The 26401-nt window shown below is 42.4% G+C and overlaps 1 protein-coding gene and 1 long non-coding RNA gene across 4 annotated transcripts in view; both read left to right on the top strand.

Annotated features, from left to right (window-relative positions):
- Positions 1 to 10377: 10377 nt before the first annotated feature.
- LOC111270329 (uncharacterized) lies at positions 10378 to 13052 on the top strand. 3 transcript variants are annotated; one of them, XR_002686254.2, is made up of 4 exons: positions 10378 to 10540; positions 11390 to 11519; positions 11850 to 11992; positions 12629 to 13052. It is a non-coding gene; the product is annotated as an uncharacterized LOC111270329 (long non-coding RNA). The 3 variants fall into 3 exon arrangements; XR_015314919.1 differs by having other exon boundaries at positions 11847 to 11992; XR_015314920.1 differs by having other exon boundaries at positions 11847 to 11992; positions 12626 to 13052.
- Positions 13053 to 25924: 12872 nt separating this feature from the next.
- The window catches only part of LOC111270330 (netrin-1), a 78296-nt gene continuing 77819 nt past the window's right edge, over positions 25925 to 26401 (top strand). Inside the window, exon 1 of the mRNA XM_022850492.2 lies at positions 25925 to 26234. The gene's annotated coding sequence lies outside the window, so the exon portion shown is untranslated. The remainder of the gene's footprint in view (positions 26235 to 26401) is intronic.

Here is a 26401-nt window from a genome sequence, read left to right as displayed (position 1 = left end):
GAAAAACATGCCAATGATAGCTATTGGGATAGCTGTTTCAGGACGATATGCCCTGAAAAGGGCCAAATTTAAGAAAGCGGTGTAGTAAAGGGTTGAAAGCAACAACGTCAAGAAGAAGTTAGATAGAATTTTTCGGTAAGTGCTAAAATCAACCAACAAGTTCTATAATAAAACTGCAACGAAACATCATAGGCTATTTCCTGCAGCTGCAGCTGTACAGTCGAACTCCCCATAGGAGACTAGCACTAGTCCTGAAAAGAAAAGCTCTATCGAGTACGCCGAAGCTTATTCTACAACTGACAATTATAACTAGACTGCTTAAAAAATTACATAGATAATTAGATTCATGATAAGCCAATGATCGTTAACAAACATTTATGGATGTTCCATAGACTGAGTGGGCTTTTGACGATGAAATGATGTTAAAAACAACGTATACCTATACATTCCGCCTACTACAAGTAGACAGACCTGTAGTAGGTGAAATTCAAGGCGAGCGTGGAATGCCAGGTTACGTGGATGGCCAGGGTTTTTACGGCTAGTGCATGCCCTGTTGGTGGTATCGAAATCATGAGCTCAAAATAACGCTTCAAATGAGCGACACAAAGTGTAGAAAAATAATCTTTACTAATATATAGATTCTTGTTAGCTTAATATGCACGCATGTAAATCAATGCATAGATACTAATCTTAGACGCCCTATATATTTTTTTTGAAAAGAACGAAGTTTGATTTTCCCGCGCGTGAAGATAGCATGACTTAGCGTTCTCCGAACCGCGTTCTCCGAACCGCTATTAATTTTTGGGCTACCATTATCAGCTTGTCAAAAGTACAAGTTAGCTTTGGCACGGCGACGGTTTTGTCGTTTCACCAACACTCACTTTATGCTATATTTGATATCGAGGGTATCGAAGCGCAAACACTTTAGTTTTCGGGAAAAAGTAGCATCCGGTTGTGCACGTTCATATATTTTCATTTTTTTCTTGTCCCCACCACCTGTCCCAGCACGCACCCGCGTGCAAGCAAATGCATAACGTACAAAGTTAGGGTCGTCGGGTAACTCTCATCAGCGGCTCGCCGAAGAAGTCAGGCACGGCATGAAAGGATGGCAAGGTGCTTTATCTCTCGCCGCAGGCATACGGAGAGACTCACGCGAACTAACGGCACGCCGAAAGCTAAATACAACTCTCCCAGGACAGATTCACCCCGTTCTAGTCATAACATAGTCTTTAATAAGAAAAAACACCGTTTTTGCTTCCGAGCTTACATTTACTGCTACTTTGATATAGATTCTTTCTATCCTCCTCTAGGTGTTAGTCTATGTTCAACAGATGTTTACTAAACAGAAAAAAACCTGTATCACAATTGATAGATAAGAAATACTGGATGTTGTAAGAGTAATGGCGAAATAAAAAAAGGTATCTGAACAAAAAATTAGGTTTCGTGACATTTATCATTATTGTTATTATACAGACTACGGTTTTGGTTCGGGCTGTTCCGTTCTAGTTATAATACAGCCAGGCTTTTTTACACTAGAATTTTACAAAGCCCGGGGGCTCACACCCACTTCGCTTATTAAGCACCACTTGAGGGCGGAAGTCTTTTTATGTAATCCCACTACCTCAGAGTCTATACCATTGGAAGTAGTCACACGTTTTGCAAAGAAATGCTTTATTTAATTAATGTTCTATGCAATGAAAAGATAACGATATGTTGTAACTATTGATTGCAGAGCTTTCGTCATTTGTCTCATTGAATATTTCGTTGATAACAAAAAATATTATCGCATGCTCGTCCGCTTCCGTAGATCTCCGTTCAAGCTACTTATTTTCTGAAAATAAATTTTTAAAATTTGCATCAAACAGATGCGGTATGCCAAGCACCACTAGACGATAAACAAATTTGTACGGCCTGTGGCTTGGTTATAGTTGAGACCAATACAGTCATTAGTTTCATTGGCTGTCACCTAACTTCAGCCGATCGGAAGTAGCGCCGACAAGAAACGACAAATCTCTCTTGCTAAGGAGCATACTTCTAGAAAATGATATTTCGCTTATTGACAAAGCGATAACTTACAGAAAAGTTCATCAACTATAAAAAGGACATAGCAACCCCCGAGGAAGGGTGTGCCTTGTGAGAACAGAATCAAGTTTTGCAACATGGCAAATTAGCATTTTTCAATCAGCGTAAAATGCTCAACTTACATAACTGTAAAAGAAAATTCCCTACTAGGACAGATAAGACCTTTCGCTGTGCACTATATGAAAAGTGAACACGGTAATACGTACATAACTATAGGACCGTATAGAGGCGAACACTGTATAAAGGCCTTTCGTTTAAGGGAGTTGCCTTCTGCTCTACTATTTCTTATCCTTCATTACATGCATCGCTGTTTCTTTACAATTAGAATAGGGTTACAATTTCGTGACTATTCTATTTGAAACAACGCAGTCTCCTAACCATTCTGCCCTCATTGTTGCCACTTGAGGATTGGCTCTTCGGTGTCTCTCGGGACCACTCTTGGCGGTAGCACCACGCATGCTTACGGTCATTGGAACAAACTCCTTTTAGCCCCCACTGGTCGAGGGGCGGCCCTGCAAAGAAGAGGAGTCAGCGCGGAAGCGAACGTTTGTAAGAGAGGGAGAAAGAAAACGCGGAAAACCAAGTGGACGACCGACGGAGTGTCAGAAGGCAGACTGGGGTAAAACAGGAAAGGAGCTCCGTGGGGGAGATGAACAGTGTGTGTCGGCGGTTGTTGGCCCCGCGGTATCCGTGTTGTGGAGCAGATAACCCGTTCCGCGTTGTTGAGTCCGGCGGGTGCGATAATGAGATAAGAAGAGCTGCTGCTCTCGTGTTAAAGCGCTCCAGGAACTCGACAGCTATGGGACGGAGGAGTCGAAGGGTAATCGGGTGCGGGCGGGCATTCGAAAGCATCATAAATAGGGACCAGTTCCAGCAAAGAAACACTCAACCGCGTTTTCACTACCAGGTTGCTCGAGAGCCGTTGGCCCCGGAACCTGAATGCGATCTCAGCCAAGACATGATCTTCCCACTCGGACTCCCGCATATAGGTAGATACTACCGGAACGGATGAGGCAGCAAAAGTGGTAGCCAGTGAATGGTTGGTGAGGGAGTTACACAACCTGGGCAAATGAGGGCTTCGAGAGACGGAACGGCGAAAAGACAGGATGTGTTGTATGAGTAGCTACTGAGGCAGGGCAGTTTGAGACGACGACTTCTGCAAGACCCGTCGAAGGAAGCGATAACATGATTGATTTTAAAACGTTTTCTTATACTCGTGGAGAAAGCAAGGGACTAGTCACCCCGCTCATGTGCTTGTAAAAGCATGTATTCTTTGAAAGTGAACGCTATTTCGAGTGCGTGACGAACAGGAGAGAGGTGAAGAGGCTGGGGTTAAAAGACCAAGCTTGACGCAACTACATTATTAAGGAAAATTAAAGTAAGCTATAAGTTAGTACACGAAAAGGGTACACTTATGACCATTAGACAAGATTGAAAAAACGTACTCCGCCTTTGGGAACTGCCTTTCTTTAGACATATACTGTACAGCCGAAATGAATGCGTTTAAATTAGCATGATCTGCAATACTGTTTGTTTTGCTCTGCACTACCCCGATTTCTTCGGTGGCATCATATTCTTCTTCACAAATTTAGGTATTGGCTTCATTTACTTTTTAGCAAAATGTTTTACACAAAAGTAACCGCGTAGCAGCTAAAGTCAACTAGTTCTGACTTGCAACGGCCTATACAGTGAAGTAAGAGTGCCAGAATTATGTTAAGGCAAAGGCGTAGAAGATACTACACACACCCTATCGGCCACGTTTGCTTCTGTTAATTTTCTCTGCCAGGTTCTCGTGCGAACCATCAAAGTATAGTTTGCAGCTGGAGGACACAGGCATCGCGTCAGCCGTACTGTTGTTCCTGTCTTCAAATTCCATGTTTAACTCCTTATCCTCTCTCTCCCTCGATTGCCTCCAGTCTTTCCACCTTTATAGTTCCTGATGCCTTCCAGCGCCTTGTTCCTTCGACCTGCTTCTTTGTATTTTTGTTCTCTGTTCCGGGTCAGGCAATACCAGAGTGAGCGGCACACCGCAGCAAGAGATCATCAGTGAATACCGAACACAAGAACCGTGGTCCTGTTTGCTGCTGACCTTTAAATCTCTCGATGCTTCTCGTTGTCTCTGACACAGTGGCGTCCTTGTCTTGTATCTCTGGCTGGTTGGCCCTAAGCACAGACGCATACTGCGCTCCCTCTCTGCGCACACATCGAATCCAGCCATACCGAGGCATAGTTTCTTCCTTTTTCTTTTACTTTCTCTTACTGCCACTCACTCGTACATTCTACCCCAAATACAGTGCGCACTTGATCCCTATGCCCCAGGGAACACCAGAACAGTACGCTTTGCCTTCAGGAAAAACGAGCAGAGGAGCCGCTGTTACGCCGCGTTCTTCACCCGTCAGCTTTCCCGTCTTCCGCACTCAAGTCTGATTGTCGAAGCATGTTCAACGAAAGAACAGAGAGGCCGGGTCGTCCGAGCTTCCGGTAAATGTCTGGAACGATTCCGGGGATTGGCCGAAAGCGACTATCTTTCTTTGCCGATTTTTTTCTTTCTTTTGTCCACCACACTGATTCTCCGCGGCTGGTACGCTCCCTGACAAAAAAGAAAACCTGATCGTAGAAAATCGCGCTTGGCCTGAACAGATGCAGTAGCACATCCGTTCCTTATCGTGAACTATTGTAGAAAGGCGGACTCGTCGTTATTGTTATCATGTTCTACCATTCGAAGTCTACGGGCTATGTAGATCGAGCTGGGCTATAGGAGACGACACCGGCTATGTACCCGGGCTGTGTTTGAATGCAACGACGTACACCCATCGCTGAACGAACGTGCGTTATTTACCCACATCGGTGAGTTTGCACAGATGTAAGTCGCGCATCGGTCATGCCACGGTCCCAAAGTCCCATCCATGGTCTCTCTCGATGCGTCGTAATATGCATGCGATACATGCGTGGCGACAGAGTAAACAGGGCGTCCTGTTTCATGCATTGGTAGGTGTATAGTTCATTTCTCCACTTGCTGAATGCTACGTGATTCATGCGTGAGCATCTCCGAATACAGTCCCAAAAAGAAACTACAACGGGACGCTTGCAAACGCGCCCTTGATCCCATGTCTAATACTATGCTGAAGCGAGGCGTCCCTGCCAGAAGTATAATAATAAAAATATCAACCCGTATAGGTTAAATGGACTTACTATTGTATCCGCTAGAGAAAAAAACTCTTATCTTGACTGTATGAATTTCTGACCTACGACCAAGACCTTTTCTCTGAGTTAGCTCCTAGCCTATCAAATTCCAAAGGAACACTAGCGGGACCGAAACCAGCGTAAAAAGGAAGGTCTCCTCCACAATATGCGGGAACCGCCTTTATACGTTCCACTTGAGCTTTCGAAGAGTAATCGCGATTGGGCTAGACCCGGATAGATGAGCAATCTGTTGGAAACCTCGACACCGTAATTCCGTTCAGTGCGGGTAGCTTTTAGGAGTCCAACAGTGAAATGTGATGCCGCCTATCCATCTATGCAACTACCCGACCCTTGAATGGGAAGTTAGGTAAGCTCAATGTGTGCACTTCCATTGCCCTTATCATTCCTTTCGCTAAAGTTTATATTACTTCCCAGTTATGAGTATGCTTTCTATTAAATACCCATAAATACGTTCACCGCTGGGCCTATGATCGACGTGTTTACGAAGCATCGATTTGTGTCATTTTAACAGGATGCAGACTACACATTGTACTAAATTTGGTGTAAAACAGTCACACGCCTATCGAAAAACTCGCAGATATTTTATTTTACATCATCTAGGAGTTTTGACGGGATACATGCTAAAAATCGTCGTACCTGTTCATTGAAGTTCTTATATATTGTTCAGTAATAGACAGCTTTGATATTTCTGTATTGTGTATTTATCTGGAAAGATATCCAAATGATCCAGGTAAGCTCACAGTTGAAAATATGTAGTAGAAAAATATGTTCATACCGCAGTTCTATTATTGCGAGTCCATCATTATCTTGTTAAAATATCTCTTGAAAGATATAGCGATCCTTTTACCTTATTATCGTTCGAAAAAAATTATACTTTAACTTGTCCAACTTTCCGTAGTATTTCTACCACCAATAACCATCAGACGATGTTACCACCCAACGAAATATTGTCGTCTAGCTTTTTTCGTCACTGTCGACACTCGCTGCGCCATTTGCATCGGTCGCCTGCTAGATTTACTCGTACAAGCCGTATATATTGAGTTCTGCGGCGCGTCACTTCAGGTCGTACCAGTGTCTACTCTCTTCCATCTCTCTCTATTTCTCGCTGTTTGACCAGCGTTATCCTGTATCCCGGTTCCAACTCCTTTTGGCCCTGGTCCAGGCCGCTTGTTACGAATACCAGTATACACTCATGTATGTAGCAACGTTATCCTCAACCACATCTCCTTGATCTACCATGCAGTGGTAAGACCAGGCCTATTGGTAACAGCCGTCGTATCTCCTCTTGTAGAGAGGGACCGGAGCCGAAGTCGAGTCTGAAGGGTGTTCCTATGTTATCGGTTGCGTAAGATTTCGAGGACAAATATACAAGTAGAGCGTATGCCGACGCGTACACACATACACAAGACATGCTCAACAAACCATAGAAGAAGACACGAACTCACATACACTACGTTTTCAAGGAAAGCCAATGGGAAGATATCTAAGGTGGAGTTTTGTTTCCTGCCCACCATACTCGACCGGTTTCGTCTTGTTGAATGACGAAGAAACGATACTGAGCATCTTCACCGCCTTCGCCACTTGTTTCTATCCAGCCTACTCCTTGAGGCTTGTGGATGAAACAACATGAAACATGGCGGACATGTAATGCCTTGAGGCCGAATAAACGAACTGCCAACTTAACCGTAGTGGCCACAAACAAACCACAGCCAATTTGTATCAATAAACGGGTATATATTGACTTATAGATCTGCATCCTGCTACGTAAGTCTTTGTGGGTTTTGTACTCATCATATTCTTAGCACGCGACGTTATTGACGTACTTAAGCTAGGTAGTAACAACAAAAGGCAATTTAGACGATAAGCCAGGTTGGCGTGAAACGGTAAAAATTTTTGAGAACTAGACACTTGCTATGATTTAAGAAGGTCGTTACGCACTAACCAGCGGTATATTTACTAAAAACTGAAAATAACGAGGATTATAGCGTGTATGTGTTAGACGACAAATTACGTTGGTCAATAGCGCTGGAGTCCCGGCGCTGACCCGCTTAGCTCGTAGCAACAAAGCGACCTACTTAGACATTTTCAATTTATATTGCCCTCTTACTTGACTTATATCGTATTCATATCTAAATACTAGCCTCACTGTTTTCGTAGAAAATGAGCCAATAGTAATTTACTGGAAACTACATGCAATTTTATCAAGAATAATCGGTCGTACTGACATAGACAGATATATACAGTTTAGTAATGCTTCCTTTAAATGCCAATTAAAAAAACTCAAGTAAAATCTAGCATTAATTTTGAACAAAGCTTGCTGGGTTGGCACGTGCTTTGGGTAACTTGAACAGCAAAAGTACACGTACAAGTTCATGTGCAATCTTCTCTTTGACATACTGTGACCCTACTAGATCTTTTCGATACGCTCTGTCGTAGAGCATTTGTTCATCTCGCCATTAATATTGCAGTCTTGTACCATTGTTTTCTACGTTTCTCACAGTCATTCAGTGTTAACTATACGAGGTTCACCCACTTTTCCTGTGCGTTAAGGATTACCAAATGGAACCATCATACTCACTTAGAATTGAGTGCACTCGACCACAAAAGCAAATTCGACTTCTTCTTGACGGCGGTCGAAAACGCGCAGAATGCCATCATTTGCTGTTAGATTATCGTCGTTATCAGGCCGCGTTGCTTACCGTCGAAATTCACAATCTGCGCTAACGTTGTTCTCTTATACCGCTACTTCACAGAATGCAACTCTCTCTCACCTCACTTTATTCTTTATCTCCACGAATCTGTTTCCTCCAAAGCGGACTCTGCTTTAGCAGTGGCCTTGCCTAATCAGGCCTTGTCTCTGCCTCCGATTGCCCTAAAGAGGTTGACCGATCTGGTTAAGTGATTCCCCACCGAATGGGCGTAAGAGAGTAGGACGACTCCACGGCCGACTACTCGACCGATCCTGAAACAGTAACGTAATAGACATCGAGTGGCTGATCCTGTTGCCGCTGCCGATGTGAAACTGGAGCTGGGAAAGAACTGCGTCGTGGACCGAATAGGCAAGCTGCCTTCTATTGGTCGGCCTGTTATCCTGGACTCCTCGACCCAAGAGACCAATAGCGAGATAGGGGGCAACTCATAAACCAGGCAGCAAGAGGAACACACCGATAACAATCACAAGGTTCGCCCCTTGGCTAGCGATAGAACTGGTCCAGATATACGTAGCTATGTTCAAACTGTGCACCATATATATATATATATATGCACGCTTGCATTTTGCAACTTCATCTAGCAACATCGCTAAGGTGGCCTACCTAATTCTGGAACTGGTCCTTGAGGCCTGCTGATTACGGACAGTTCGAGTTTCCAGGAGATCAGTTGAATTACATATTTGAGCTTTGCCCGACTGATTGTAACGATAAAAATACGCGAACGTGTATCTCATTAGGTGCGCATCAAGGTGGACACCTGAATAGAATGCGATCAATGCGGAAATAGCTATCATTACATCTTCTAGGTAGTCTAAATAAAATAATAAATACATTTTTTTTAAAATGATTTTGTTTTTACCTTCCTACAAACACAAGAAGTTGAAGCCCTACCCAAATTAATGCCCAGTTGCATAAGCCAATATTAACTATATACCTTTTTCCTAGAATGGGCTAATGCAACAAAGTCTGCTTAAAGGAGAGAGATGATTTTTACGGAATGTATTATTGACCGTCTATGTTGTCATATTTCCTATTAAATTACAGTTCAGGGAACCATTTCGCGGTATGACTGCCGATGGACGCTGCGACGGCGAGTGGCCCTAAACTATACTTAATGAACTACAATTAACTTATCTAGATGTGTCTCCCTGATATAATTTGTCAATATGCTCGTGAAGGAATCATTTATGACACAAAATATTTTTAAATACAACTTCCTTCGTTACACAGATGCATCTTTAGCATGTAGACCAGCTGTATGGGATATGCACGAAGGTTAGAATAGAACTCTGAAACAAACCATACAATGTTCGTAACCTTCTATCTCGCTTCTCATACGCTCGGTTGCCTTTGTGCGTTTATTTAGCTTTCACTACCCTCGATTGACTTTGTTTTTGCTATTCCATGTTTAATATCATTAAGAGCTGTATTCATTCCCGGCAATCATATACGAAAGTGCCTATCCTTCTAGGCATCGTTGCTCCTGCATCTCATCAAAGAGGAGATTGATAGTTTAATAGAAGCCACATGTGTCGAACTGATACATCGTTATTAACGTAGACATCTCAGCTACTTGTTCCAAGATCTGGGACGAAAATAGTATGTCACCGACATTCTGCTCGTGACCAATTCCCAACGACAAATAGAGCTTGGGTTGTGCTTCTAGAACAGACCTACCATTTTTGACTGGTCGCGCCTTCGTATCTGGAGCCCCGCTAGGTCTGGAAAGATCCTTATTCCTTGGGGACATATTGTACACACTGGATGCAGTGGTGAGCGGCCATTCTCGCATTTAATAGGAATGAATGTGATGCCGTTTACAAAGGGAACGTGATTTTCACAGATAGTTTTTCGCTTACCGAAAGCTCGTTCAGTTTATGGTGGACTGATTGTTTAATGACAGTCAATGGGCCTGGTTTATAAATCTGCCCCACAACAGCAATTACTTAGTCCTATGGGAAAAAAACAAACAGAATATGAGTGAAAAATCTGTTAGAACCTAAATTCATGGCTGGATATTGAAGCATACGTAAACTCGCGGCTATACGCAAATAGTAGCCATTAGAAGCTCAACCATAACACGCCCCTAACGACGTCAACGCTCTGACAAAATTGCGATATTTACGTTTACCATCAATAATAGTATTTGCTTGATGACGCTGTTGAAATAGGAGCCTTTCCGTTCGCATAACGCTGAGGACGGCTAGCTGACAGAGGACTTCCTAATATAGGAAGGGCTGTTAAGTGACCGATGGAAGCCGACGTTAGCTCGGAGCTGAACTCTAGAATATACAGACATTTGCTTAGCCAGTAGCGATTCAAAACTGCCCGCCGATGCAGCAGGCATTACTAGGTACCGCGAGAAGGAAAGAGAGAGAAAAATGAGCGCTGAGAATTCGTGGCTATTAGAGAAAAATGAAGTCTGTTGGCACGCAGGTTGTATGGCTCATCAAGCGTGTAGATTCTGTCGAAAAAAGCGGTAACGATGATTTATGACATGGCTTGACCGGGTCCAGATTAGAGTTGAGGAAAGACCAAACAAGGTAAATACGTAATACATAACCTCAAATGAACGAACGATATCATATGCGGGGTATACAAACGATTTCGAATCTGTTGAGAGTAACTACAACAGATATAGTTCATAACATACGTGGCACTCTCGCAGAAGGTACTATTTCGTCTTCCGATTCGGATAAGAATCACTGCTTGATTATACAAAAATAATAATAATAATTCGAATAAAATCTTGTGGTAATATTTATTATTATAAATTATAGCAACAATGCAAGCACATAAACAGGGGTTTTTTACGCCTTCAGCTGTTCCTATAGTAAATTAACCCTTTGAAATTTTCATCATTTAACATCAAAGAATCGTTCCGACTAAACGGTCTAGCAGAGGGATACCAATCAAACAAAAATTTTAGGATTAAGTTTCGCGGTAGAGAAAACTAAACAGTAAGCCTAAAGAAGGAAAACTTGAATCGCTCAATGTTGAGTTATGATGAGATCGATTAAAAAAATACCGTTACTAGATTGGCAGGCGTATACAACAACAGCAGGGTGTAAATATCTGCGTAAACAATATCGAACGATTACATAGAATGAATATTAGAAAAAACTCTCGTAGAGTCATATAATATACCCGATATAGGATAATGTGACCATAGACAATCGCAGAGTTCAAATAAGACGCAATAGAAAAAAAATTGTGCAATTAGTTCTGATCTATTAATCCCATAGCAACCAAAATATACGCTATACTACGACATAAGTAAAGAATATGATTAATGGTTGTTTATTTTTATGGCATATACATATTTTGGCCACTATTCCCATCGAAAAATACTACTACTACTACTGCTCGCACCGCGGTGAACGCATCTGAAGCTTCTTTCTGCAGCCGGTCGAGGTCTAAAAGCGGCTTGGAGAAATGTTTCATTATCTAATTTGTCCTCGTGCTCCAAAACGAACAGACTATGACAGGCGTAAAACGAGCTATGGAAAAACAACAAAGAAGGTAAAAAATAGATGCGAATAATAACTAAAGATGCATAAATAAAAACAGTTGGACGAAACATATTTCAATAACACAATTTACAATTCTTTTATCCCTTATTTAACAGAGACGGCAGGATAAATCGAACAGAACCATTCGCTGGATGGTAGCACCAATCATAGTGAAGCACTAGATCTATATAAGACGCTATTGTGACTCAACTGCAATATGCTTTTCCCTTTTTCTGTAACTGCTCACTCTCGGGCTTTTGTCGCCCTTTACGATTGCAAGGACGGTAAAGGGGAACGCGTTCTGATGCTGATCATTTCCCGTCGTAATTTTTTTCAGCAGTCTTACCTTCGTCAGCTGAAAGCACAAGTAAGCACGGCAAAGATTATAAGACCGCAAAATCGACAGTGACGGGAGCGACCCATTGGGGGTAGCCGGCTAAATGATGAACAAGAAGTACCGGACAGCCGCCGAAATGGCTTCATGTAAGTTCGACCAATAATGAATAAATCTATGATCTGACTAAGTAAATGTGAAGAAGTAGCCGATCATAGAGATGAGGAAAAGGGTCAAAATGAGATGGATAGCAACACGGAGCAGATTAGTTAAATACTATAAATATAATTCATTGCCTACCAATAGCAGTAATAATAATTGTTGTCGGGTGAGAAAAATTTGCTCCGGTTGAGGAAACCTACTTGGACGTAAATGTTTATTATGAAAAGGGGTGTCATTGACGATCAACGCTGTGACCGAACAGGCACAATTTTCTTTTAAAGGTCCGTTCTCAAAGGCACCTTTACCTGCTTGCCGAATCGAATGAAGAGCAAATGATGTGATTTCTACAACAAGCTATCAATCGTTTGTTTTGAACTGTCAGACTTTAAGCTCTTTATCTACAGAAAGCTATTATATCTGTCGACATGAACCCTGCGATAGATTAGGGGTAACGGGTTTGCCTATCAATCCCAGAATCAAGTGACGTAGTCCGGTTTGCGATCAAGCGCCCGGGTTCATATTGGGGGCCGCTCATCCTAGGCAATGCTTAACGCTCGTAGCGAATGTAAGACTCGAAACGTTTAGATTTGTTAACACTATAACCCGTTCATTTTTTCCAGCAGGTTCCATTGTGTGACCATGCCCACTCTAAGCGATGAATTTTCGGACAATGTGGCCGAAGCTTTGAAACGCGAACAGTGATCATTGTTGTTTTCTATACTTCGAGCATGGGGAGTTTGGCCACAGGTGTCCTTAAAAAATAGCCCAAAATATGTACAATACGGTGATGAAATTTCTTGAATGAATATCGAAGAGCAATTATTTACTATATGGCGAAACAAAAAGTTTCCATAGCATCGTTCGTTAACATATAATTCACATCATAGATTTGACGCACATACTTCATAGTTTTTCAATAGTAATTGGATTCGGAACTTCTCGGGCGACATTGAAGACCGTAAAGACTTAGCGATTTAACTGTATGATAACCTAATGAAGAGTACGTACTGTACTTTAACATACTTCAATAAAATTGTATTTGACAGAATCGACATTTGAAGGTTCTCGCTGTGCGTGTTGAAGTGTAATCGCAAAAATCACAAACGGTTAGAATGGATCATGGAGGGGACACTAGCGCAGTACCGATTCTGTTGTCAGGCCTTCGAAACTGCCGAAGATCGATAGATTCTATTATGGGCTGCTTCCTGTTTTTGTACCTTCCATGCTGTCTATTTTTGATGGATACAAATCTGTCTTTTTACGTACACTCTGCTTGCAAAGATCCCAATAATTTATTGCTATCATGTGATTTGTCACAATATATATATATATATATATATATGTAACCCAGCCAGCCCAAAGAACGTTGGATAAAACCGATAACGTCTATGCAGTAAATCTGCATAAGAAAGCTATACGCTGGAAGATAAACGTATACACCTTTCGACATTCGTCGAGTAGACATGTCACAAAAGATAAAAGTCAGATCAATCGCCGACTGTGAAGTTGTAATCCTATCGTAATAACCGAATGACGCGCTTAAACGCTAAAAGAATATTGAATACTCCGAGTGGAAGCCATAAAGATATCCGCGAAGAAATTTGTTCAGACGCCCTCTGAGCAAAACCTTTATACACGCAAATGTACATTTATGCAAAGAAGCCATGTGCTATTAGGAGACGAACGTACGATGAAAGTTGAATATAAGCGGCACGAAGCCAAATCTACGTCTGAACCGATAAGAGGGTTAGAATCCGTCTATTTTCAATATATAGATACATGTGTTTTATTGTAATACTGCGAAATTCGACGAAAGGACATCGTTTACTACGCCTCAGTGCACACTCAGGACTCGTTTCTATGAAGCGAACCGTCTTTCCTGAATGCGACCAGATGCCTGTTGTAGGACGTGTAAGAACAGCTGCTGCCCCTTCTGCTAGTTTATCCATTCTTCGCAAGAAGAGTTGCGTCAGATCCTGGACGAGAACGTGCAGCAAACGCCCAGCCTATCTCCGTTAAGCTGTCCAGTAATGGCATTCTAATTTCGCATAACATGTAGCTATGCGTCGACTTCCAACAAATCACTCTATTTTAGAGCTTCTAACCATCAAATGCCGTTATTCCCATAGGCATGCTAACCTCAGAGATGGTACTCGATTGAAATACACTCATGTTAGATTCGGATGCTGGGTCGGTCTGTAGAGACGCACGTTCAGAAAAAGATGAGCCTGATCGATGTCTATAGCCTTCCATAATCGAAGAGACAATACGATACAGAATTCGCTTCGGTACGGAAATACGCTCTTACAATTTCGGCATTGTCAGGAGAACAAACAATTTATTCGCTCCGTATATGCTAGCTGATACACAACTCTAAAGATTGTTACATCTATCTTTAATTATATTGTCCGCCACTTGTAGCAAAAAGGTCCGAGTGGGATTATCCATGTTGGGAAAATCAACTGCATGTTGGATAAGAAATCTCGTTTTCAAAAGGTAGCAGTTAGAGTTGGAAAGTTTAGTTAAGGAAACGTCATTCTACAGTTGACGCTCAGTTTTAACTGGGAAAACTTAAAAATGATCAGTAGTTCAGTGATTTCTTGCGAAGTAGCAGCCTTGTTTACCTAAAATATTACATAACGAGAGTGAGGTCTCTGATCGGAGATCATATATATTATAATGTACCTCTGACAAAAGAAGAAGTTATCTTCATAAAATACGTAATTTACTACAATCGCCGCATAATTTTTCTTAACATAGTTGGGTATCAAGGGAAGCATTTACAGCTGAGCGAGTTGCTAGTCGACCTACCTCACAAGTTCACAAGACATGAAGGGAGCTTACATGGCACAGAGGAACCCTTTGACCAATTTAGGGACAATTTAATAAACACCTCCATGAACTTGTTTTTTTTAGGTTAATTTATATTCGTAGCGGCATGGATATAAATAAAAACAAATATCTAAATCAATTACACTATCGAGAGACATCATTCATCGACATGCTCGTTCAACCTAATCGACGTTTGCTCCGAGATATTTCTAAAGTAAACGAACACATCGCTCTTAAAGCCCTCTTTTTGAAATTACCAGTTTCTACTAATAATAATACTGAGCGGTGCAATACGTACTGTACAGGTATATACCTCTAGACACTATGAAAATTCTACTTCAATAGAGTTTCAAGTGGTAAAAAAAAGCCCATTTCAGACGGAACGTCTGTTGGTTCGCGGCCTCGTCACAACTATACACTAGCCGGTACTGTTTCTGCAGCCTTTTTGCCTTTACGGAAAAGTTCGAGTAAAGTGGCCTCTTAGGACATGATTAAAATAAGCTATAGTTAAAATGAAAACGTTTTTGGGGCATTAGACAAATCAGGTGTGCCTGTCTCGACTAACCTTTACATCGGCAGAACTATAGACAGTTACGTGAAAAAAATCGAACAGATCCAAATATTCATTGTTCAAATCAAGGTAAAGAGCACGGGGCAGTGAAGAGGTAAACTCCGAATCATTGTTTTGTAACACTATTAGATATGAATGTTTTTGCCACCTGTGAGCTTTTGTCCGCTTATGGACTTTTTCTTGGGAAGTGACATGGAGGCTGGCCATAGCTTAGACTATAAATTTCCAGCTATCAAGAAAGTTAATAGGTTCGGTAAAAGTGAACTGAACTTGAGTGTACCAAATCATAACCACATTTTGCCCATCGTCTGAAATAAACCTTTTGCCCTTTTCTGATAGCCAATAACATCAAATGAATAGACCGCCATGACAAACAGGCGCTCGTTAAACAATGTTAATCGACCACTGCACACAAAACTTAGAAATACAAGTATACTAACTCGCAGATTCCTTGCGACAAACCTGCGGCTATATGGTGCCGTTAATAATATACCTCTGTAAAAGATGTTTTTACAATAGAAATCAAAAGGCAGCATAAAGATCTATTCTTTTAACTGTAGATGAAATAAAATCGATCATAATTTGTGTAATCATAATGTGTGTGATCATAATGTGGGTGCATTGATAATGTGCTTGCCTAGTAAACCCAGGAAAACTTTAGTTCGTCTAGGCTTGGAACTGGGCAGCTATCCGCTTTGTTTCATGCTGAGAGACAGCCGCCTACAGTAATACTTAAGGGCTCGAAACTTATAGATATTTCACCTCATCGGTATAAAATATGATCTCAGACGGTACAATCAAAACACGTAGCGAAATAAAAGAGGAACAGTAACCTCAACAAATTTCACTAGCCCTGAGAAGGCCGGCGATCATTGTAGTAATTAGCGAGATACCTCAACAATATAACAAAATATATGGGATATATCCGATTACGTAACCGAATATAGCTATATATAATACTCTTATGCCGCAAATCATGGTTCATATCAATGCAGGTTTGTAAATATAATACCAAACAGGAATGCCAATCCTAAGCGTGCTATGTATGTTTATCTGCTCACCATCTGAGCCTACGGATTCCGTTGAATTGTAAAAAGCGCACGAAAGATGCTACCGACGATCTTGATGCACCGGGCTACTATTGAATCAGAAGGTCATCAGTAAAATCAAGATAGATTCAAGTGTGGAAAACAACTGAAGAGTTATTTTCGTAACATATTATCTCTTTTTAGTGTCTCAATCACTTAAACTGCCATTTTGGTTGCAAACACTTAAATTTCTTTTCTGTTGTACCTCTGACACGGTGGTTCCCGACAGGCCTATTTGGGCTGCTGCTGCTATTCCCCCTCAGAACGCTCTCCGTCTCTCACGCATTTTCCATGGAGTGCTTCTCTGTCGTTCAGTTCTATCACGGACCGACGGCACTACCTGCCCGGGTAGCCGTTATGTGCGAGCGACGGTTAGCAAAACTCAAAAGCGTACTGCTGCAAGATGTAAATATATCAAGCTTAGCAGGGTATAGAGGCAGACACATTTGGACGCTAAATCGCAACGATAGCTACAGACGCGGCAGCTTCGAAGATACCACGCCTGTGGCTGGTAGTGTGCTATATCACTGGTACGCGGCAGTCTTCACCACCAAAGAGCTACGAAAGGGTCGGGCCATTAAAAGGTAGAATGTCGAGGATTGTTGGGCAGGATGAACTGGGCAGTGAAGATTGGGCGGCGGTGGTAGCGGAGGGAGCAACGTCTTTTTTTGCGAACGGAAAAGGCCGAAAGCCTGAATGAGAGCAGCCGCGGACAACGAAGTCATCACCGGCAGCGGCAACGGCAACGGCGGCGGCGGCGACGGCGGCAGCAGTGGCGACGGCGCAGCAGCAGTGGCGGCGACAAATACGGCAAGGGTGCTCTTCATTATTATTATGTCAGGCAGGCAGGCTAAAGAAAAAAGAGCAACGCCTTTTATGACGCAAAGACACACATGCATATATAACAGTTGCGCGAATCGATTCATTATCCGGATACGCAGGCTTTGTGAACGTACTGTTCGCTACCGTATAGTTCGCTGTCTAGCTCAGTTGGCTGGTGGAAATTGTCCCGAGGTTTTAAGCAGGGACCGAGACAGGAGGCATTGGAACGTAGCAAATATTCTATACACACATCTTTAAAAAAAGAGAGCCGATCTTTCTTTGGTGCCGCCGATAGAATTTTAATACCTCTAATTCACTTGTCAAATGTGCGAAAACATTGGAAATATACAAGAAGACGGAAAAGAGCTCCTAGTAGGGTAAACTGCGTACGCAACGCAGTCGATAGAAGTCCAATCGATGTATAACATATATGCCGCCGGCTTAATTTTCGTAATACTCGATGAAATGGCAACATTTTTTGTTGCTTGTCACCACCGTTAGCATTGAAAGAAAAGCAACAATAAAAAGTATTTTATTTAGCTACTAATATAGCCGTATGTTAATAGTGGCGTATAGTTATTTCAGGATACGACTAACTGTATTAGGATGAACGAACGAATGTAACTAGACCCTAGTTAAGGTAAATGGATGGAATAACTAGAGTTGAACCTGGCCTAGTGCAAGTGAAGGAGTACTCGGGGAGCGAAGGCTTTTATTAAAAAAAAAAAACTTCCATCTTCATCATTGGAAGGGGGACAGAGAGCAAGCCTAAAGGATTATAACTTTTACCGAATTCACCCATGGCCAAGAAGGCTAGCTGGCTTACTTTGAACGGAAAATACGCTAACGCCAGACGCTCCAGGGCTGGCAGCTGCGAACAGTTCCGCCGTCGACTTTAACTAGCCTTTAACGACTGGCTGAAAGGCCATACGTGTTGTCATCATGTTGTCTGTACTTTAGAAAGGTAGTACTGCTTGTCGTAAAAGGATCACGGGCTCGTATGAAATAGCTGGTCAATACTATGAACATACGAGCCGTAGGTGATATATTTACAAAGTTAAACAATTTTCTGTAAATGGATTGATGAGCCTGGTGATAGAACTAGGCACTGTACGGAAGGTTCCGCAACACGTCTTTTGTGTCGATTATTCCTTGTCTGATCCTACTACATATGGAGAATACTCCATTCCTTCCAAGGTGTCGCCGACAAGTATTTCCTGCGCTGAGTCATTATTGATACGCGTTGGCTCCACAACGAAGCGTGCTATCTAATGCATGTTATTTCGATGACACTCCGAGTATCGTTGCGAGAATTACGTGCAAAATTGATCTAAGGCCCTAATAACAAATACGAATACTACAGCTCGTGCATTACGTTAGTCGGTGTTATTCTCTAATTAAATAGTACTATCTTCGTCCTTTAACGTTTTCAACCCTATCACGTCAAAGAATTTCTTAGTCTGCCGTGTGTTAAAGACGCTAAAAACGTCTTTACGTGCGTAACGATTTCAACAGTTGTATTACTTTTTTTCCACTCTTAGCTCTGTTCGTTTAAGGACAAAGAAACTTGGAAGTAAAAATGCATTCTTCATCTGAGTAACCATCGATGAAGATCCGATAAAGCAGAATTTGTCTCTGATTGATTTGTCTCCTTCCATGTCTTCGATTCTCCCCACTTCCCGTGCATAAATTGTCAACGCAGCGTGTGACTTCTGAGAAGGAAGAAAGTTCGCGAAATTTTATTATATAAACGTTTATGATGAAATGAGTTCTAGTTGCAATTTGGCCGATTAGAATAAGTAAAATTGAAAAAGATAGCCTTTACATGCGGGACGTTATACCCCGCACGTATTTACACAGGCCTCGGTAATACCATGTCAAGGTATCGATACGCAAACGTTACTTCATCTACATTAGTCAACTATGAAAGGAAAGATGGCAGACACGATCACCTAGGGATAGGCTATGTTTCTACGCAGATTGATGCAAGTCAATATGAGGGCCCGATTGTCTTTAGGTGTTGGGTAGCAGCAGAGATAAATTGCGCGCCATTTATAAATATCGGAAAGAGAGAAACCGAAAGAGGATTACACACAGGTACGCATGTGAACAAGACAAATGCTTGTTTGTTTGTCACTCTATTTGTGTCAATGTAAGATCTTGTTTATAACTGTGTACGAGTTTCATGTGTAACGAATGGAAGGGATCGAAGGCAGCGAAAAAGCCAGGTGAAAGTTGGCAGAGGGGTCACTCGAAGTCACCGTATTTGCAGGACCGACTGCCTTTTCGGCAATACAGAGCCGTCCGTTAGAAAATTACAATGCTGCAAGTAGCTCCTGTTACTACATAGTACAAATGCGGGTGAGTTTGAACGCGGGCATAGGACGATCGAGTGAATGGGGGTCACTTCTGACAGAAACAGCGATTCATCCTTATATACAATTTACACAGTTTGCCCCTTAATTGGGCTCTATATCACTAGCGCCCACTTGTTCAGCATCGCGCTTCCCACCCCGTACATGCACCCCACATCGTTTTCGAATCTGTCGGCTACCGATAATGTTAAGCTTGTTTGAGACTTCCTTTACGTTGTATCTCGTGAAATAGTCGTGAGCTGGCGGCGTTTCCTTTGCTATCGGTTATATAGAAGAAGCTGGAATGACAGAATCTGTTTTATAGTTTTGAGATGAACAACGATGTTTTCTGTGGGCGTCATTGAGAAAGTTTGTCTTGGCATCAAGATTATCGACAAAAAATTGTTGAGTGAAGTTCCTATACCGATAACTTCTGACTTCCAGGCTTTCGAAATTTAACTTTGGTATATCAGTGTAGTTCTCAATAAACACTCACTAGATGAAGAAATATGACGCTGTAATAAATAATAATCGTAAAAGTTACCGGACAAATTGCCGATCAAATATGAGCTTTTAGAAATATGGCACAGAGGGTCTTTTTTTTGGCCCACTGATCTTCTAAGGACTTGAGTTATTGTTAGGAGTTAACCTTTAGCAGTTACCTTCGACAAGCTAGATATCGTTACACTCCCTACCCATAATGTATCCGTAATGTCTCTAACTGCATCGCGGACAATGAATTCTCAGTAAAGGATGCTGGTGTTGAAATGGAGGACGGTGGTTTCAGTCTTGTACCGGAACAAATCAGTGCTCGCTGATAGAGATTACTAGAAGATAACGCTTAATGACTATAATCACAAAAAACAAAGCCTTCGTTGATTGGTAAGTTGCTTTGTCTCTATCGCAAAGATAAATGCTTGACGTGTTTGCTATTGACCCGTTAACTGCCTCTTTCTCTCCTGGGTCTAATAATAACTTTCATAATAACAAGCAGAAGTCTGCACCTATTGACATGTGCCCTATCGGATTAGAACCTGAAACCTCATTGTTCTAAGTCTCAGACACTGCCTAAACGCCATCATACTCGACGAATGAGTATGAGTGGGCCGACCCATTTTCGCTGAGTGATCAGAGCAAAAAGTCTAGGATATTTCCGAAGATTACTATAGTTTGCTCAAAAGCATCCTCTCGAGGTACAGCAAGAACGGCATTCATCTTGTGTTGAATTGAAGGACCTTATAGAATCAAACTAACTCATTATATTACCATATGAAGCCAACGTAGGCTAATCTACTTACTCTATATTTTTGCGTACGTAAAACTTTTTTAGCTTACTCTTCATGCACTCGTCGCAATGTTCTCAGTGAAGAAGCTCTAAGCCCGTCTCAGACATAGCACCTCTCTCATTTTAACTCTAATCGTTGCTCCGAGCGGTGCTACACGTTGTCTCCAATGGAAACCGGCCCGACAGCTGGAAGCGTTCGAACCCATTAGAAAAGGGAAAGTTGCGCTATTTTTACTTGCATTAATGAAGAGGCAATGATACATTTAAGAAAACAATGAATGAAGTAAAATAACTTGTGCAGTTTGACAATTATCAATAACATCTGCCTACCTGCAAGCCTAAAGTACGGCTCAACGTACTGTCTTCGTAATGCAGAACGGACCCTGATACAATATAACAGTTACTCTCTTAGAGCCAGCTTTTTAGTAATGAAGATCGCTTGACGAGTGGAGATTTTCAAGCACATTAATGTGTAGAGTACATGGAAGCAATTCCGAAATAGTATGATATTTTTTCTGGAATACGCGTATTCGGGATTTGATGGGCGGATAGCGAATGGTAAAGGCATTAGTATAGGTTCACAGTTTAACATAGGTGCAATTCAAGCGTCCAGTTAAGAAGAAATAGCTGATGCCTCAACTGCAAATCTGCCTCTGTCTCATTCTGTAGAATCTTCTGCTTTTTTCCACCCACCTCTCTCCAACCGTCTTCAAACCATTTCTCAAATCAGCAGACCTTTTTGTAGGTGTAGTCTTCTCGTGGAAATACACAACAACAGGTCATAACGATTATTAATAAAATGCTTGCCGAAAATCGAAATTGATAGTGGCTTTTAGAACAGCGTGTTGAGGCATAGACTGGAGATGGATAGGCAGAAGGCCATCATAGGTAATATATGTACAAGCATGGAAAACACAGAAGTAGCTTGTCTAGAGAATGAAAGAGGCACGTTTGATTTTTAAGCGTTTTCATATCGAACTATTTGCAAGTTTCTAGCTACGCTATCGGCACTGCGCTTCCCTTTTCTTTTACACATTGGATCGAGACAGATTCTCGATGGGCTCATAGCAGAGTGAATACAAGTATCTTGTAGCCTACCTCGTTACAGGTCGACGACGACGACGACAACGAACACCACATCGGTTGTCGTTTCTTTAATGGCTGGCATACAGGTATGTCTTCGTTTTATCTGTATTATTGCGGGCTGCGTCTGTCCTGTCGTTTCATCCTCTTAGTCCTTCGAGTAGTCGCTGAAGGACTCTCTAATTTCATGGCCAGCTAGTAGGCTGGTCGAAAATGTTAGAAAGCGTTTACGAAACTATGCAGCCATCCGCTACATAGGCCCAGTCTTTTCTCGGGTCAGCCAGCAACAACATCGATTGAGTCCCCGCTAAACTAAGAGTTTCCTAAGCAAATTCCATGAGGAGCAGGCCGACGGCTTTCCTTCCCGACTCTTCGATGGGTAAAATGTTTGTCCACGCCGTTTGGCTTGCCAGGGCAACCAGGCCACCGAGGCAAGAAGGCAAGCAAGCAAGCCAGGAGAAAACCTGTATGAGCAACTCTTTTTTTGCTTCTTTTGTTAAACCATCGTAGTCCAACCTCAGTCGTGCAGAGAAAAACAGCTTGGCAAAAACTGTACACATACCGAGAAGGAGCAAGCAGCCCGCTCCCTCTGATTCCTGCCTCGAGTGGCGAGGTAACGAAGACTAGAGAGTTATGAGGTAGGGGACAGGGTAGGGGACGGGTCAAGAGTAGGGTCTCACCTATTCAGAAGAACTAGTCTCCAATCCCGTCAGCACAACTAACTCTTGCTTATCCGTCCTTATTTTTTGCTATCCTGCCCTCACTGCTGGACTGGAAAGTCAGCAACGACAAAACCATATTGTAGGAAGGGCAAGCTGGACCTGATATCTTTCACCGCACCGTGGTCCCTCAGAATTCCTAAAAGCGTCGTGCCCAGGCTAGACGGCGTATGCCGTATATAGGCTACCCCGGATCTCTACGGTGTGTTCTAGATATTCGTCTGGATATTGCAACCTGTACGAGGTGGTAAGGTCTATCTCTTTACTGCTACTGCCGTCACTTGAGCCGCGTTTTGCTGTCAAGGAAACAATGTATGACACTTAGCCCGAACACATTTAAGAGTAGACGGCGGACGACAAAATATTTTCCGGATTCGTTGGCAGTCAACTAGGAGCTAGCGAGATCTTACGGAAAATCTACAGGATTGCAGGTGAGTTCCTGCGTTCTATAACGGATTTCAGTACCCGTCTCTTGTTACACCTGTACTATGGTAACTACTCAACTGAGCCACACAAACAAAGGGCCCAAGTCAGACGAACTGTCAAAAGACTATTGTCTTTGTGAGTTTCACGCTTCGGAAAAAATACGGTAGCTGTGAAATAGAATGGAATTATTCTATGAATAAAGCGGGCGTACAGAACAAGTCAGAGCCGCAACGTTTACTTACGGGCTCCTTTTCTAAGGAGGTCGCACGAGGGATATCTTCATGGAATTCTTTTAAAGAAGATAGAACAAATAGTAAAATTGTCTTTGGCTCTATGCCGCCACCGCTTTCTTACGTTGTACTCCCTAGATGTGAAGGTCATGTTTCTCTTTGAATAGTTCAATGAAGATGCAATTATGGGGTAAATGTGGTCAGCGGTTAAGAAGAACCATAGAAAAGGTGACATATGGCAATCGCTTTAGAATAGAAAATTCGTTTTTGTTTTGCAAGAAGGCTATTTTGGTGTCTCAGTAGACACAAAGTTGGTTTATTATGTTAGGCAGCCAGCAGAGCGAATAGTAAATCTAATATAATTTGCATCGTAAACTTAACCTATTCGCTTCCTTATTCATTTATTGGTCCTACACCTCTGATCTCTTTGCAGTTAGCTTTATCGGTAGGGAATCCTCAATGTACAGCTTTGATCGTCAACATCGACTTTGGCTTGAACCTCATCGATCAGTGACCGTCTAGGCAAAAAGTTAGTGACCTTTTGTTCAGATATACGTCCATAACAGACCACTTCGAAAAAGTAACCAATTGCCGAAACATCCTTTAGTCCATGGACGTCTACACAAATTATATAGCCAAGTGGTCTGATAACCCAGCAGTAGAGCCTGTTTGGGACAGTTGGATATTAGGAATAAATAAACGATGCTTACGTAGTTTCATTATAAAACTTCTTCAGCATGAAAGCGTTACTTGTGTTTCGAAGACATTTGCCCTTTTAGAATCTAGCCTAATAATTATGTGTGGCGTTTTTATAAAGTAACGAATGTTCTATACAGAACGATGTCTGTGTAGAATATTCATTACTTTATAAGTCGACTCAGTATGACCTAATCGAAACACCCTTAGAGACAATAATGTAACGTTATTATCCATTAGTATGACAAACAAGGTTCAGAAGGGCTTTAGAACTTAATAAAAAAAATTGATCACACTCAGGTTATCTATGTCATATCAGCCCAGAACAATGGACTTACCTTGTGCAGTTATAAAAATTGCCTTTTATAAATGGCCTAACACATTTAAGTCTAAGTTAATTATAACTGACTCCGAAAATTTTGTAGATAATTCTTTTTTTAAAATATGTATGTTTGCAACCGACATTCAGGCAGCACTCAGCTTGGATACGCGCGTTAAATATAAATCGTTAATTAACAAGCCTATCAGAAACGCTGTTTCTGTAGCTACTACACAACTCAGAAAAGATCAATATGTATTATATTTATTAGTGTTGGTGGTATTTTTTGCCTGTCTGATTGTGGCGTGCGTTTGGTCTTTCGTTTTTTTGGGTAGTTTCTCGTTGTTATTTTTAATTGCTCTTCTGATCCACTTTTTTACATAAGAGGTCTGTGTAGGAGGGTAGCGGTATTCCATCACCGCTAAAATCCTCATCAGTCGAAAGCTCGTACTGAAAAGGGCCCAAATAACCCGCATGATCGTGTATCCGAACCTGCGTTTTTACGCTGAAAAACGAATAAGACATGACGCCAAGTAAGCTCTTTGGCACACTATTACACGTTATATATATTGGCGGACGACCTGTGTGATTATGGTGACCATCACTGGGGTTGCAGAAGAGCCGTCGCATACTGGCGAGCGGTATTAACAGACTATGAGTGTTGCAGGCCAAAGTAGACTAAATCTTTGTAAACGTTTCCGAGTAGATTGGTGCTCCTAATTAAATAGTATTTTTTTTACATGGAGCACTACGCAGAGGGGGCTCATACATGAGCACGCGTGGTACGAAGCACCCGTTCGGATGATGGCCTGTTGCATTGTCACAGGGGCTGTATTGACACATTGCGGAAATTTGTGCCACAGTTCTATGCAAATGTACGTAGTTGTACAAATTAAACAAAAAAACACAATACCTAGAGTTGGCAAGCTAGGCTTTGGCCTAGCTTGGATATTTATTTCATCCCTTTGCCTTCTACAGTGAGCACTTAAACCACTATCCTCGTAAACCACATCCTAATCCCTGCGCTCATCCCTTAGCTTGGTGCATACATGAATGCAGCTGTTGCTTGACAACAACAGCATATAGACGGCAAAATGATGAAACTAATACGGGCAGAGTTTTCGTATTTCTTCCGTGGGTGCTCTTCAACGCCACTTGTGCCCAATGCCAAGCGCTGGCGGCAGAAGCAGCAACAGTCAATTTTACACCTATCACCCGCCGGTTCATATCGTAGAAAGTATCGACAGAGAGACGCTCGTGAGACGGACGAGGCCGCTGCAGGCCCACCAATGTTTCGTCATTTTGTTCCCTTCTTCATTTCGCTGTTGCTGCTGTTGTTGTTGTTGGCAGCGGCAGCGTTCTTCGCACGCGTGCTCTGGCTCCCTCCCCTCGAACAGAGCGAGGCGCCCTCACCCAAATGGCGAGGACGGCGCCGGCTAAACCATCGAAGCATCGTGTGATCGCAGGCCGTTGCCGTTTGAGAAGCGCACTACTGGCAGTACCTTGTTTCATCAACCGCGCGTCGAAGAAAGGCCCGCCGGCCAACTGAAGAGTCGACGTTCAGAGACTGTTCCGTGTCCGTCACGTTACTCAGTCAGTCAGTCGGACGGACGCACGGAACGACCGTGTGGAGCGGCCGGCGTGGATTAGCTTTTCTTTCTCGGCGTAATCACGCGAGCCACGGCTGTCATCGGTGCAACGTCTGTTGCCGCCTGATACAGGCCGTAGTAGAACCTCTCTAGCGCCTCTACGAACCCACGTTCGGAGCGTATTCGCGCCCCTTCAGCCAGCCACAACAATTCAGGTATGCGGATAGCCGTCCTTACACTCTATACTGTGTTTCCAGATTGCATTTGCAATAGAGTGGTCTTAACGGAGGGCGGAATAGCTGCCCTTGGACGTGACGGCCGGACACACAGAATCGTCCGGCCTGGCTTGCAAAGCAAAATAAAAAACATAGAATTTTTGGTG

The sequence above is a fragment of the Varroa jacobsoni genome, unplaced genomic scaffold (genome assembly GCF_002532875.2).
Source record: "Varroa jacobsoni isolate VJ856 unplaced genomic scaffold, vjacob_1.0 scaffold_1463, whole genome shotgun sequence".
NCBI lineage: Eukaryota > Metazoa > Arthropoda > Arachnida > Mesostigmata > Varroidae > Varroa > Varroa jacobsoni.
This window is presented reverse-complemented; position numbering and strand designations above follow the sequence as displayed.